Source organism: Pseudopipra pipra, chromosome W (assembly GCF_036250125.1).
Source record: "Pseudopipra pipra isolate bDixPip1 chromosome W, bDixPip1.hap1, whole genome shotgun sequence".
NCBI classification, from domain to species: Eukaryota; Metazoa; Chordata; class Aves; order Passeriformes; family Pipridae; genus Pseudopipra; species Pseudopipra pipra.
In genome coordinates this window covers 25,276,545-25,290,228 of record NC_087580.1, presented here as the reverse complement: position 1 = coordinate 25,290,228, position 13,684 = coordinate 25,276,545, and the positions used below count along the sequence as shown (strand labels likewise).

The window sequence follows — 13,684 nt, the reverse complement described above, 5'->3', positions numbered from 1 at the left end:
AAAAAATTCGAAACCACCCAACCAAAAAAAGAACCCTAAAAAAAGGAAAAGTGAGAAAAAGGTGAAGGAAAAACTGCAAGGGCCAGGATGATTTTATTGCTTTGCTTCAGTTTTTCCTTGGTCTCCTCCTTCTCAGATTCTCTGCTCCCTTCCTTTACAGAAAGCTCTTCTGCTGTTCTGTGGTTTTGTGGTCCCTTAGGAGCTTTTCGAGGTCCCTGAGGAGGTTTTGGGGGTCTCTGAGGAGCTTTGGTGTCGCGAAGGGACTTACGGGGGAGGTTAAAGGTCCCTGAATGGGTTTGGGAATCCCTGAGGGAGTTTTGGAGTCTCCGAGGGAATTGGGAGGTCCTGGGGGGCTTTGGGGGAGGGTCTTTGAAGCAGTTTTGTGGGTTTCTAGGGGGATTTACGGAGTCCCAGGGGGTTTTGAGGGTCCCTGAGGGGGTTTTTGAGGTCTCTGAAGGGGCTTGGGGGTCCCAGGTGGGTTTTGCAGGTCACTGAGAGGGTTTAGGGTGTCCTGGGGGGGAGATGAGGTCTCTGAGGGGATTTGGGGTGTTTTTGAGGAGGTTTTAATGGGTCCAGAGGTGGATTTCTGAGGGGGTTTCAGGGGTTTTGCCTGGATTTTGGGGGGTCTCCATGTCAGTCCTGTCTGGCCACGGCCAACTAAAACTCCTATGATGCCATTTCCCATCCCACCACAGCGCCTCTGCCAGCCCAGCGAACCGACCCCAGGGAAAGGGGATCCCAATTCCCTCCTCAAACCCCAGAGACCCCCAAAATTCAGCACACAGAGACCCCAAAGACAGGGGGGCCCGGGTGTCCCCTAAAGCCCAGCAGTGGGGTTCAGGGGATCTCGCAGCCCCCAGGGGAGGGGTCCTGGGGGTGCCCCCAAATGTCCAGGGGGAGCAGAACCAACTAAGGGGATCCCAGTGCCCCCAGTATATGCCAGTGACCTCCCAGTGACCCTCAGTGACCACCCAGTGTGTCCCAGTGACCTCCCACTGCCCTCCAGGATGACCCAGTGATCCTGCAGTGAGCACCCAGTAACCCCCAGTATGGCCCAGTAACCTCCCAGTGTCCCCCGTGTGTCCTAGTAATCTCCCAGTAACTCCCCAGTCCCTCCCAGTGCTCCCTGGTTCCCCCCAGTGTGTCCCAGTATCCCCCAGTAATCCCCCAGTGCCCCACAAAGCCCCCCAGTTGTCCCAAACATGTCCCCAGATGCCCTTGACCTTTCTGTGAGCAGGGTGGTGGGGCGTTTGTGTGGTCAGAGGGTCCAGGGGGGCTCCTGGGGTGAGATGGAGGGTTGGGGACATCAGGGATGGGGTTTGAGGATGGTGGGGTTAAATTTGGGGACAGTGGAATTGGGGGTGTCAAGGGGGGAGTTGGGGCCATGGGGAGGCCCTGGGGACATTGGAGACACCAGGGGGGTCTTGGGGTGTCAAGGGGCAAACTGGGGACACCAAGAAGGTATTGGGGACACCAGGAGGGGGTCTCAGGACTCACCTGCTCTTGGTGCAGCCCCTCCTCTTCCCCCCAGGCCTCTTTAACCCCCCCTTAATCTCCATTTTCCCTTTAATCCCCTCCCCTCACAGATCCCTTTGATGCTCCAATGCCACAAAAACCCTTTTTAACTCCCCCAAATACACCCAAAGACCCCCAACTCCCCCCAAATCCTCATCCAACCCCCCCAGATCCCTTCAAATCTCCCCCAGCCCCCCCTTCAAATCCATTCCAACCCCTCCCCAAAAAGGGATCACCCAGCACCCTGGGACAGGAACAAAATGGGCTGTACTGGGGGCACTGGGCTGTACTGGGAGGGCACTGGGGGGGCCTCAGGTGTCTCACGACAACGTGGCCCAGCTCCAGGAGAGATCTGGGGAGCAGTGAGGAGGTACTGGTCTGTACTGGTCTGTACTGGTCTCTACCCCCAATCCACAAAGCCTCTCCCCAGCTCCCCCAGGACCCTCCCAGACCCCAAAGCCCCCCAGGCCCCCCCAGGCCCCTGACTTGGTCCTGCTGCCCCTTGAGCATCTGCAGCTGCTGCAGAACCAGGCATTTCATCAGCAAATGTGCAGGTGACACCAAGCTGGGGGTGTGTTGATGTGCTGGAAGGCAGGAGGGCTCTGCAGAGGGACCTGTCTGAGGAAGAGTGTGTCAGCAGGAGCAGGGAAGTGATTGTTGGGCTGGAGTGAGCGCTGGTGAGGCCACCCCTGGAGTGCTGTGTCCAACTCTGGGCCCCTGAGTTGAGGAAGGCCCTGGAGGGGCTGGAGCAGGACCAGAGAAGAGCAGCGAGGCTGGGGAAAGGAGTGGAGCACAAGTGGTGTGAGGAGAGGCTGAGGGAGCTGGGGGTGTTGAGGCTGGAGAAGAGGAGGCTCAGGGGAGACCTCCTGACTGTCTGCAAGTCCCTGCCAGGAGGTTGTAGCCAGGTGGGGGTGGGGCTGTTCTGCCAGGAAGCAGCAGTAGGACAAGAGGGCTGGGTCTTGAGCTGTGCCAGGGGAGGTTTAGGTTGGATATTAGGAAGCAATTTCTTCCCCAGAGAGTAATCAGGGCTTGGAATGGGCTGGGCAGGGAGGGGGTGGAGTCAGCGTCCCTGGAGGTGTTGAAGGTGAGAGTGGATGTGGCCTCAGTGCCATGGTCTGGGAAGCACGGCGGGGTTGGATCAAGGGTTGGACTTGATGATCTCAGAGGTCTTTTCCAACGTGGCTGATTCTGTGATTCTGTGATTGCCATTCCTATGGCAGCACATGCTTGAGGCTCTATCCCCAGGGTGATAGAGATGTCTGTCCATATCTATCTCCAAGGTTAGTATGTAAATGTGTGGTGTTAGCAAAGCAGGCTGAGTTCTGGGCTGGTTGTAGAAGGAGAAAGAAGCCCAGAGGCCAGTGCAAGCAGGCAGCCCTCAGCTTGCACCTGATGTCCCCTCCCTGCAGGTTCCTGTCCTTGAGCCCAGGCCCTGAGGTGAGGCTGAGAAGTGGCGCGGAGGTGAGCCCAGAGCTGTCCCTGAGGTGAGGCTGAGAATAAGGGCAAGGCAGAGGTGCTGCTGAGGAAGGAGAGCCCCGTGGTGAGGAAGAAGGGAAACTGTGAGTGCCCATCCCCGAGCAGGTGCTGTGTCCATCCCCTGTGTGCCAGGTGAGCTGGGGCTTTGCTGCAGAGCTGCAGGCGCTGATTTGAGCGTCTCCAAGTGCTGAGATGGTGGGCACCCAGGAACACAAACTGTGCCTGGCCACGGAGCCTGCAAGGAGGAGCAGAGACAGCGGTGGCAGTGTGGGGGGCCAGGTTGTCCGTGTGCCTTCCCCTGCAGGCCCTGGCTGTCCCTGCTGGGCCCCTGTCCATCCCCATCAGGTCCCTGCCCGTCCCCCCCGGGCTGAGCTCCCCCCAGGAAGTGCCGTGGAGCTGAAGCTGCTGCCATCCCCCCCTGCAGCCGCTGCCCCAGCCAAGGGAGCAGCAAAGGCAGGGCCAGGAGCAGAGGCAGCATCAGGGGAGCCCTGGGGGGCCGGGAAGCTCTTGTGTGGGTCAGGAAAGAGGCGCTGGGCACGAGGCCGGGGCTGTGCTGAGCAGGCCCAGCCCTCACATCCCCCCAGCCAACGCCGGCTGCCCGGGGGGCTTGGGAGGGACCCCCAGCCCGTGTGCCCCACACTGAGCTGGCAGAGAGAGAGCCAGGGGACAGGGCCATGGGCAGGGCCACGGGTGAGGGACAGGCAGGGCCATTGCAGGGCCACGGTGAGGGCACAGCCTGTGGCAGCAGAGCTGCCCAGGGCCGGGGGCAGCCGGGGGTGTTGGTACCAGGCAGTGCTGGGGCCAAGCAGAGCATGAGGCCTCTTGCAGAGCCCTGGAGCAACCTCCCACTTGCCAGCCCTGCCCTGGTGGGGTGACACTGTCCCCTTCCTACAGGACACTCCCCCAGAACTCTTTAGGGGGGCCTTTTGTGTCTATTCCTGGTTGCTGATTCCTGCAGGGGACCTGAGGGAGCCTTTGCAATCCCATCCATATGGCACAATCTCCTCTCCAGAGTTTGACTCCCTGCAGACTTTGCAGGGAAATCTGTGCTGGCAGCTGCATCCTGAGCCTGAGGGCAGTTTGTATCCCTGAGTGCTGATCCATCCTGGGGACCCAAGGGATCCTCTGCCACTCCATCCATGCAGCAGGAGTCACCCTCCTGCCCTTGACTCCCTGCAGAGGAACAAGTGCCATCTCTCTGTTTGGGAGAAACCAGATGCTGCCCCTGGGCCATCAGAAGTGGTGCTGAAGCCTCTTTCAGCCCAGCCCCAGGTGCAGTTTTCTCATCCCCTCACCGAGTGCCCGCTCCCCCAGCTGGCACTGACCAACCAGGGCGTTTGGCACACGTGGTTTGGTGGTTTGGAGAAACTGCCCCAAACTAGTAGGGGGCCAGAGAACCTCGAGGAACAGCCTTGGCGAGGTGCCCACACTGGCAGGGGCCAGGGGATCGCTGCTCCATGGAACTGGCTGGAGCTCTGGGTGACCCTGAGCTGAAGGGCCTGTGACCTGTGGATGAGTCCAGGATGGAGCAGAGACCCCCCTGCAGCCCGGGAGGAGCCCACGCTGGAGCAAGGGATGCCCAAAGGAGGCCGAGAGCCTCTGGGAAGCCCCTGCAGAGCCGAGGGAGCAAAGCCCTGATTGTTCCCCCAGTTTGTTTTTGGAAGATATTTTTTTGGTCTAATCTTCATGGTTTTGAGTATTTTTTAGCTGAATCTCAACTTTTTGCAGTTTGGGGGGGCAGGGGTCTTCCTGCTGTTTCTAAGAGGGTTTTGCCTGAATCTCATTGGTTTGGGTTTTCCTGGGCTGAATCTTGGTGTTTTGGAGGTTTTTATGGACACAGGATGCCCGGTGAGTTCTAGAGATGGACTTGGGCAGGAGGAACCCCCAAGCCAACGCGCTCAGCCCTTGTTTTCCCCTCATCAGGATTTGTCCTTCCCAAAGCTTGGGCAGATGGAGGAGGAGGCTGCGAGGAAGAGGAAGATGCCTTGGGCCCCCCAGGCAGGTGAGGAGGAAGTCAGTGTCCCTTTGGGCGGGTGTTGTGCTGGCTCTGTCAGCCGAGCATGGCCCCGGCTGCAGGACAACCCCGCTGGCGCCGCCGTCCTGCCGGGGCCGGAGTTGGGGGGATGTCCTTGGCCTTCCCTGTGGGCCGGAGGCAAATCCCCTCCCTGTCCTTCTTGCTTCCTGCCCCAGGCCCCGAGCTGAGGACGGAGAGCCCGGAGGACAAATCCCAGCAGGGAAAAGCCCTTCAGGTGCTTGGAATGTGGGAAGAGCTTCAGCCGGAGCTCCAACCTCCTCTCCCACCAGCACATTCACACTGGGGAACGGCCCTACACGTGTAGGCAATGTGGGAAGAGCTTCAGGAAGAGCTCCCATCTGATCTGTCACCAGCGCATCCATACTGGGGAACGGCCCTACACATGTGGGGAATGTGGGAAGAGTTTCAGGGACAGCTCCCATCTGATCTGTCACCAGCGCTTCCACAGTGGGAAACGGCCCTACACGTGTGGGGAGTGTGGGAAGAGCTTCAGGCAGAGCTCCTCCCTCTGCACCCACCAGCGCATCCACACTGGAGAACGGCCTTACAAGTGCTTGGAATGTGGGAAGAGGTTTCAGACCAGCTCAAATCTCCTGCAGCACGAGCGAACGCACACAGATGAGAGGCCCTTCCGCTGCACCAACTGTGGGAAGGGCTTCAACCGGAAGTCCAACCTCATCACCCACCAGGGCATCCACACAGGGGAGAGGCCCTACAAGTGTAGTGAGTGTGGGAAGAGCTTTAGTCGAAGCTCCTACCTGATCCAGCACAAGCACATCCACACTGAAGAACAGCCTGAAGAAGGAGTGGGAGAGGTGGGCTAGTGGGCGGAGGGAGAGTGGGAGTGGATGTGCGATGGGGGTGCCTTGTTGTCCCCATACCTTGGTCCCTGGAGAGTGGTAGAGGCTGGAGAGAGGGGGAGCTGCGAGAGCCCTAAGAGCCTGGAGAAGAGGGAGCTCGGGTCCCCTGTGCCGAGCCAGCGGTCGGGGCCGTGCTGTTGGTGCCAAATTACCCCTGGTCAGGCTGAACCCAGAGCCCGCCCACATGTCAGGGGGCCCGATCCGCTCCCTGCTCTCGTTGCCCTGGGGCAGCCTCTGGTGTCCCACTGCCTTTGGGGCTGTTTGGTTGCCTTGGGCACAGCCACCCTTGTGCAGGGCTGTGCTCTTGGGTGTGGGCAGGAGGTGTTTTTTAGGGGTGCTGGGCTGGTTTGGTGGCAGAGCCCCGGCGGTGGGCGGGGGGATGCGGGTTCCCCCTGCGGTGGGGGTTGGTGTTGCTGGGTCAGGCCCCGCCAGCTCCACTGTCAGCCCGGTGCTGATGGGGGGGACACAGCGGGTTTGGGGCCCCCCAGGAGTGCCGGGGGTGGGTGTGGAGCCCGGGAGCTGCCGAGTGTGGAGGGCGGAGCGGGGAGATGCCAGAGCTGGGGGACCTCCGGCAGCCTGGAGGGAGGAGCACAGAGAGGGAGGAGCCCCGGGACCCCCGTGAGCCTGAAATGGGGGACACGGAGAAGGAGAAGCCTGGACAGTGGGGACCCCTGGGATCCGTGGGACAACAGACTGGAGAACCTGGAGAGGGGGAATGTCTGTGAATGAAGCATCGTGAAGACGAGAGTCACAGGAGAAGGAACCCTTTGTACCTCCAACACTCCCAGCATCCCTAAGTGGGACTCCCAGCATCCCAGACAGGGGAGACCCTCCAAACCTTAGAAGGGAGAGACCAGAGAGGGGGAACTTCTGGGAGAATTTTTTGGGGTAATCTTCATATTTTGGAGTATTTTTAGCTGAATTTCAGCTTTTTGCAGTTTGAGGGACTAAGGGTCTTCTTCCTATTTCTGAAGGTTTTTTGCCTGAATCTCGATGGTTTCTGAGCTGAATCTTGGTGTTTTGGAGGTTTTTATGGTCACAGGATGCCTGGTGAGTTCTAGAGATGGACTTGGTCAGGAGGAACCCCCAAGCCAACGCGCTCAGCCCTTGTTTTCCCCCCATCAGGATTTGTCCTTCCCAAAGCTTGGGCGGATGGAGGAGGAGGCTGTGAGGAAGAGGAAGATGCCTTGGGCCCCCCAGGCAGGTGAGGAGGAAGTCAGTGTCCCTTTGGGCGGGTGTTGTGCTGGCTCTGTCAGCCGAGCATGGCCCCGGCTGCAGGACAACCCCGCTGGCGCCGCCGTCCTGCCGGGGCCGGAGTTGGGGGGATGTCCTTGGCCTTCCCTGTGGGCCGGAGGCAAATCCCCTGCCTGTCCTTCTTGCTTCCTGCCCCAGGCCCCGAGCTGAGGACGGAGAGCCCGGAGGACAAATCCCCCCGTGAGACCCTGGTGGGAGAGGCCGTTTTGAAGGGCTCCCCGGCGCAGGAAGGCAGCGGGGAGGAAAAGGGCCGGAGATCCCCCCTCAGGAGGGGCTCCAAAGCCAGCCCAGGGTGCTCTGAGGAGGAAAGAGCCAGCCTGTGCCGGGAAGGCGGCCGGAGCTTGAGCTGGAGCTCCGACCTGGTGGTCCCTGAGCAGCCTCCCAGCAGAGAGAAGCCCTTCAGGTGCTTGGAATGTGGGAAGAGCTTCAGGAGGAGCACCGCCCTCCTCACCCACCAGCACATCCACACTCGGGAACGGCCCTATACATGTAGGGAATGTGGGAAGAGGTTTCAGACCAGCTCCAGTCTCCTCCAGCATGAGCGGACGCACACGGATGAGAGGCCCTTCCGCTGCACCGACTGCAGGAAGGGCTTCAACCGGAACGGTAACCTGGTCACCCACCGACGCATCCACACCGGGGAGAGGCCCTACAAGTGTGGGGAGTGTGGGAAGAGCTTTACCCAGAGGTGTCACTTGACCAGACACCAACGGACCCACCAGTAAGGGAAGCCCTACCAGTGCCCCGACTGCGGGAAGAGCTTCGGCCACTGCTTCCACCCCGAATGAATCCCCTGATGTTGAGGCAACCCCTGGAGTCCAGTGACTGTCAGTCCATCCCTTTTGACCAGAATGGGCCAGTCCCCTTTCCCAGGGGTAGCTTCTTCCAACAGAACCCTTCTTGGAGGGGTGTGTGTGCAGATTCCTTCTTTGGCTGGGAACCCCCAAGGTCACTTCTGGAGGTTGAGAGCAGAGATCTCCCCACGAGCGTTGATCTGGGGGAGTTCCATCCATCTCTAATTAAGAATTATTCCTTTTGTGGCAGCTTGAGTAGAATTGCTTCAACAATTGCTTTAGTGTAGAGCACTGTCCTATCTTATCCTGTACTCCTGGTAGTTTTAGTGTGTATATTGTGCACTAATTGTGATGAAGATCTTTTGTCTGATCATTTGTATCTCTAAATAAATTTGTTTCTATCAATAGATCTGATTTGCCATCATTAAAACCTGGGGGACCAAAGTGATTCAGTCACACCTCTGTAATTCCTCTAATCTGAAACTGTTGCCATGATCCAAGGCTGGATTGGATCCAGCAGCCCCCAGCACACCACAGGAAGTTGGAAGCTCAAGGCCTGCCCCCCCTTTCCTAGCCCCCTTGTACCCAAAGGCCCCCACGGGACTGTGGGACCTGCCAGACTATCCCTCCTTTTCCACCTTTTTCCTGTTCCTCCCACTTTCCCATTGTCCCCTCAATCCCCCATTTCCCCCCTGAACACTTTTGGGGTCCCAACCCCCACTTTTTGTCCCCTCTCCTGTGGGCACTGAAGGAGAAAATGAGGCTGCACACACAGAGTTCCATTGCGGGACTTGTCCTCCCATCTTTCCGCCGTCCCCCTTTCATTGGGGTTCCTTTGGAAACAGCAGCTGGGCTTTGTCTTTTAGTCCACCAGAATTCCCAGCATGGCCCCAAAGCAGCGCCCTGATCCCACACATTCCCCTCCCCTCATGTGCTGGCTGTGTTCAGCCACCAGAGAAAAACACAGGCTGCCATGCAGAGCGTTCCAAGTGGTTTCCACTTTGGTAAACAGCACTCTCTGGATGGAAAACACCAGTCAGGGCCAAAACACTCCTTTTGGATCTTGATTAACTGAATGCAGCTGCTGCTGCCTTAACTTGTTCCCACAAAAATTCTCAGGATTCCTTTGCTTCCAGGAGGCCCCACATGTCACAATGGCCCCTGGATTCCATGAGCTTCCCCAGGCTCCAAAGGTTCCTTTAGGTCCATGAGGCCCTGCAGTCCCCAAATGCCCTTTGGATTCTTGGAGATTTCCCATTGTCCCAGGGTCCCTTGTGCTTCAGAAGGAGCTGCAGTGGGTCAGTGGCCCCTTTGTTCCGTGAGCTCTGCAGTGTTCCAGGAATCCTTGGGTTCCAGGAGAGCCTGCAGTTTCACAAGGAGCACTTGAATACAGGAGGTTCTGCAGGGTCCCAATGGCCCCTGGATTCTGGGAGGTTCAGAAATATCTCAGGGCTCCCTTGGTTCCAGGAGGACACTCATATCAGCAGGAACCCTTGGTTCCAGGAGGTTTTACAGTGTCCCAGAATTCCTTTGATTTCATGAGGCCCTGGATTGTCCCAATGGCCTCCTGATTCCATCAGCCCCCTTGATGTCACAATGGTCCCTTGGTTCCATGAGTTTCCGCAGTGTCCCAGGATTCCTTTTGTTCCATGGGGAACTGCAGTGTCACAATGGGCCCTGAATTCCAGGAGTTTTGCCAGGGCGACAGTGCTGCCTTGATTCCGTGAGATTCCTCAGTGTCCCACGGCTCCTTTGGCTCCAGAAGGCCCTGCAGTGTCACAATGGCCATTAATTCCATGAGGTTCCACCAGGTCCTTGCTGGAACATCCATGGTTGTAATGCTGCCCCATCTGCAGAGCTGCCTCCAGCTCTGGGATCTGGACAGGCTGGATCAATAAGGCCAAGTGTCAGAGCCTGCCCTTGGCTCCCAACAACCCCCTGGAATGCTCCAGGCTGAGGGCAGAGGGGCTGGAGAGCTGCTCAGCAGGAAGGGACTTGGGGGTGCTGCTTGACAGCGGCTGGATATGAGGCAGAGTGTGCCCAGGGGGGCAAGAAGGCCAAGGGCATCGTGGCCTTTGTGGAGAAGAGTGTGGCCAGCAGGAGCAGAGAACTGATTGCCCCTCTGTGCTGGGCACTGGGGAGGCCCCACCTGGAGTGCTGTGTCCAGTTCTGGCCCCTCAGTGCCAAAAGGCCCTTGAGGGGCTGGAGCGTGTCCAGAGAAGGGAACGGAGCTGGGGAAGGCTCTGGAAAACATGTCTGCTGAGGGACGGCTGAGGGAACTGGGCTTGTTGAGTGTGGAGAAGGGGAGGCTCAGGGGGGACCTCACTGCTCTCTACAATGACCTGAAAGGAGGTTTTAGAGGGGTGGGGGTTGATCTCTTGTGCCAAGGCTATAGTGACAGGAAGAGAGGAAATGGCTTTAAATTGCATTGGCAAGGTTCATATTAGATATTAAAGTAACCTTTTTGTCACTGGGTATCTGTCGAAGGGGTCCCGGTCAAAGGGGGGAAGAAGACACACAACACACACGAGGATGGTGAGACAAAGAGATGTCTGCCTGCTCAGCGCAGCAGGCAGCTTTTTTATTCAGTTCTCCCACCTCTACTTTCCCTTACACAACACAAACATATTCTTACAGCAACATCCAGGAATGCAGCACCTGCACTTAGCCACACAGCTCAAGGCTGTGTCCATGGGAACTATCTAATAGCTCCACTGCTCTCACGGGAAATGGCCCACACTCTGCAACACTCCAAATCCTTCAAACTTAATTTGTGGGGCTGTGACTTCACCCCACAATTCCCCCTGTCTGTAATTGTGCCACAAAGACTGCCCGTATCGTATCCTGCAGGGCCCTTTGCAGGAGCGACACTAAACAAGGCAGCATCAACAACACAACCACAACCACCAACTTTTTAGATGTACAAGGCCCCCCTAATGGCTGTGCAGGGATTCCTGGCTAGATTCTATCTTCACACAGAAGAAACACTCCCACAGGGAGTCGACAAGGTGCATTCACTGCTGGAGTAGAGAATCCAAGTCGGACTTTACCGACACCAGAAGGAACCACTTCTACAGAAAGACAGTTCAGGGAGCACATCCCGTACCATAGACTCACCACGTGCTCGTTCTATGTCATAACCTACACGATGATTAAAATACACACAGTCTTTTACAAACAGTGACTCTAAAATACCTAACTTTTGAGTGGAGTGTTAACAGGCAACACATCATCCCAGCTATCAACACGATCACGACACCCACGCATGGTATGACAGTCCCGTTTCAATAAGTCACGCTGTCGGATGACATCCTGCACCAGGAGAGATGCTTCCGTGTCACCCAGAGGAACACCAACAAGACAGGTGTGAAATGGCTGCTCTGGATACACCAGTGATGCACAAAAGGTCGTGTGATTTAGTTCTTTCATTAGAGTCACCCAGATGTTCCGACTATGCCATGGAGTGAACTTTGACAGGTCAGGAACTGCACTGACGACTTCCAGGACCAACAGCAGGACGTACATACTGCGCAGGTATTCAGCAAGGACTATTATCTGTAGAGACAAACATATCCCTTTCCCCAAGTTATCAAGTCATGTGGATCAGACCATTGACCAGAGACAAGTTCTGCATCTGCATGCTGTGCTCTGTCCTCAGCTCTCACAGGGATCAAAAGATTATCAGTTTGGAGGAGGCTTTTTGTCAAGCACAGCACATTTTTCCTGAAACTCTAAAAGAAGGTAAATAAAGACAATCGCCAGAGAAGGTCAGAAGGTTTGAGACATACAGAGCTTTGTCTAGCCTAGAGACTGAGGGGGTTATCCCCTCATTCCCCCTTTCTGTTTTGAAGCAAATGCTTCAGGGCACCATACACTCTTTTCACAATAACATGTCCTGTAGAAGAATGTGAAATAGCTGTAACATGAGTGACCCTCTACAAAGCAAAGAAAATTTGGACAGATTTACAGACATAGGACAGCTTATTGTTCCTCCACGCTTGAGTGGGTGCTCCAGATGTAGGAAAAGCACAACCGAAGTGTTTAATGACATCATGGCTTTTTTGTCTAGTATGTGCATTAGCAACCACCACATGGGAAAACATGTCAGTGGACACATGGACATGCTTTAAATTACCAAATTCATTGGCATGAGTGTCATCCAATTGCCACATCTGTAAGGCCTTAAGGCCTCAAGGGTTAGTACCAAAATAGACAGAAGTATAGGCATTATGACACTCTGGACAAGAGTATAGGCATCATGACAATCTGGACAGGAGTATAGGCATTACGACAATCTGGACAAGAGTATAGGCATCATGACAGTCTGGACAGGAGTATAGGCATTACGACAATCTGGACAAGAGTATAGGCATCATGACAGTCTGGACAGGAGGCAACAATTAAGCGAGCAATAGAATGAGTCAAGCCAAATCGACGTCTGAAAGCTTCTGCACCTTGATAATAACAAAAAACTAATGAGACAAGACAGCTTGCTGGTGAATGTTAGGAACGAGTCTCAAAGTGACATCAAAAACAAAAGCATCTGCCCAGGCATTACCCTCTGTGAAGAAACCTCGCAAAGAGGTATGACTACAAACATGTAGCACAAAATAAGGAACAGGTCTCTGCAAAAGAGTTCTCTAGAGCTCGAACAAAACTTGAAAAATAAGACCTGGAGATGGACAATACAACACCGCCTGATAGAGTTGCTGTAATAAATTAACAACATATGCAGAGTCAGTAATAACATTTAAAGACCGAATAGAAAATAACTGAAAAGCAACAGTTACAGCTTGACATTCCATAATTTGAGGAAAACCCTCTTGATGAACAAGTTGATGTTGTCATCCACATTCTGCTTTCCACGCTACCGCAGCTTCACTTGTCTTCCTCGAGCTGTCTGCAAAGACTGTAAGGCCATCAAGGGGCTCTGCGCTGCGTAATGTTTTTGTCCAATTGGAATTGCCCTAAAAAAAAATCTTAAGAAGGGAATGTGAAGGTAAATGATAAGAAATTTGGCCATGGAACCCAGCTAAAGCAGCTCGCAATTCACATTTGTTTTCAAGGCACCACTCAAAGTAACGAGATTGTACAGGTACAACAATGCATGATGGATTTCTGCCAGAACACTCTACACACCTTTTTCTAACCTCAATGATGATTTGAGCTATGAGCTCAAACAATCCAGGAGCAGTTTTTTGAGCCTGATAAGGCAAAAAATAGCCACTCTATGATGTGCAGTAGATCAGACCAATGGTCAAACCACTGTACCAATGCCCCAAAAGGAACACTGTGATCTGCAAAAATAAAAAAATAAAAAATTAGACAATTTAACAATGATCAATTCGTGAAACAAATTTAGAATGTAAAACCTGCTCTACTCGCTGGATGGTTTGAACTGCTCTTTTAGTCAGTTCCCTTGGTTCCTGAGGATTGTCAGAATGTTTGAGTAGGTCAAATAGAGGTGCCAGCTGGGTGTTTGCCATTTCCAAATAGGACCTAATCCAATTCAAAGACCCTAATAGCTTTTGTACGTCAGTAAGAGTTCTGACATCAGTATCCAATTGAACTGGCTGAGGAATAACTACTTTCCGTGTAATTTTGAACCCTAAATACTTCCAGGGTTCCTCTCGCTGCACCTTCTCAGGAGCAACTACTAGGCCAAAGGATTGTAGACTCTTTCTGGTTTCAGTTTCCAACACACCCAACTGATCCTCAGTGGCCACAGCCAGCAGAAATATTACCTATAT

The 13,684-nt window shown here is 54.9% G+C and overlaps 1 pseudogene; it reads left to right on the top strand.

Moving 5' to 3' along the window:
- LOC135405253 (zinc finger protein 850-like) overlaps window positions 1–13,684 on the top strand; it is a 259,075-nt pseudogene that overhangs the window by 138,274 nt on the left and 107,117 nt on the right.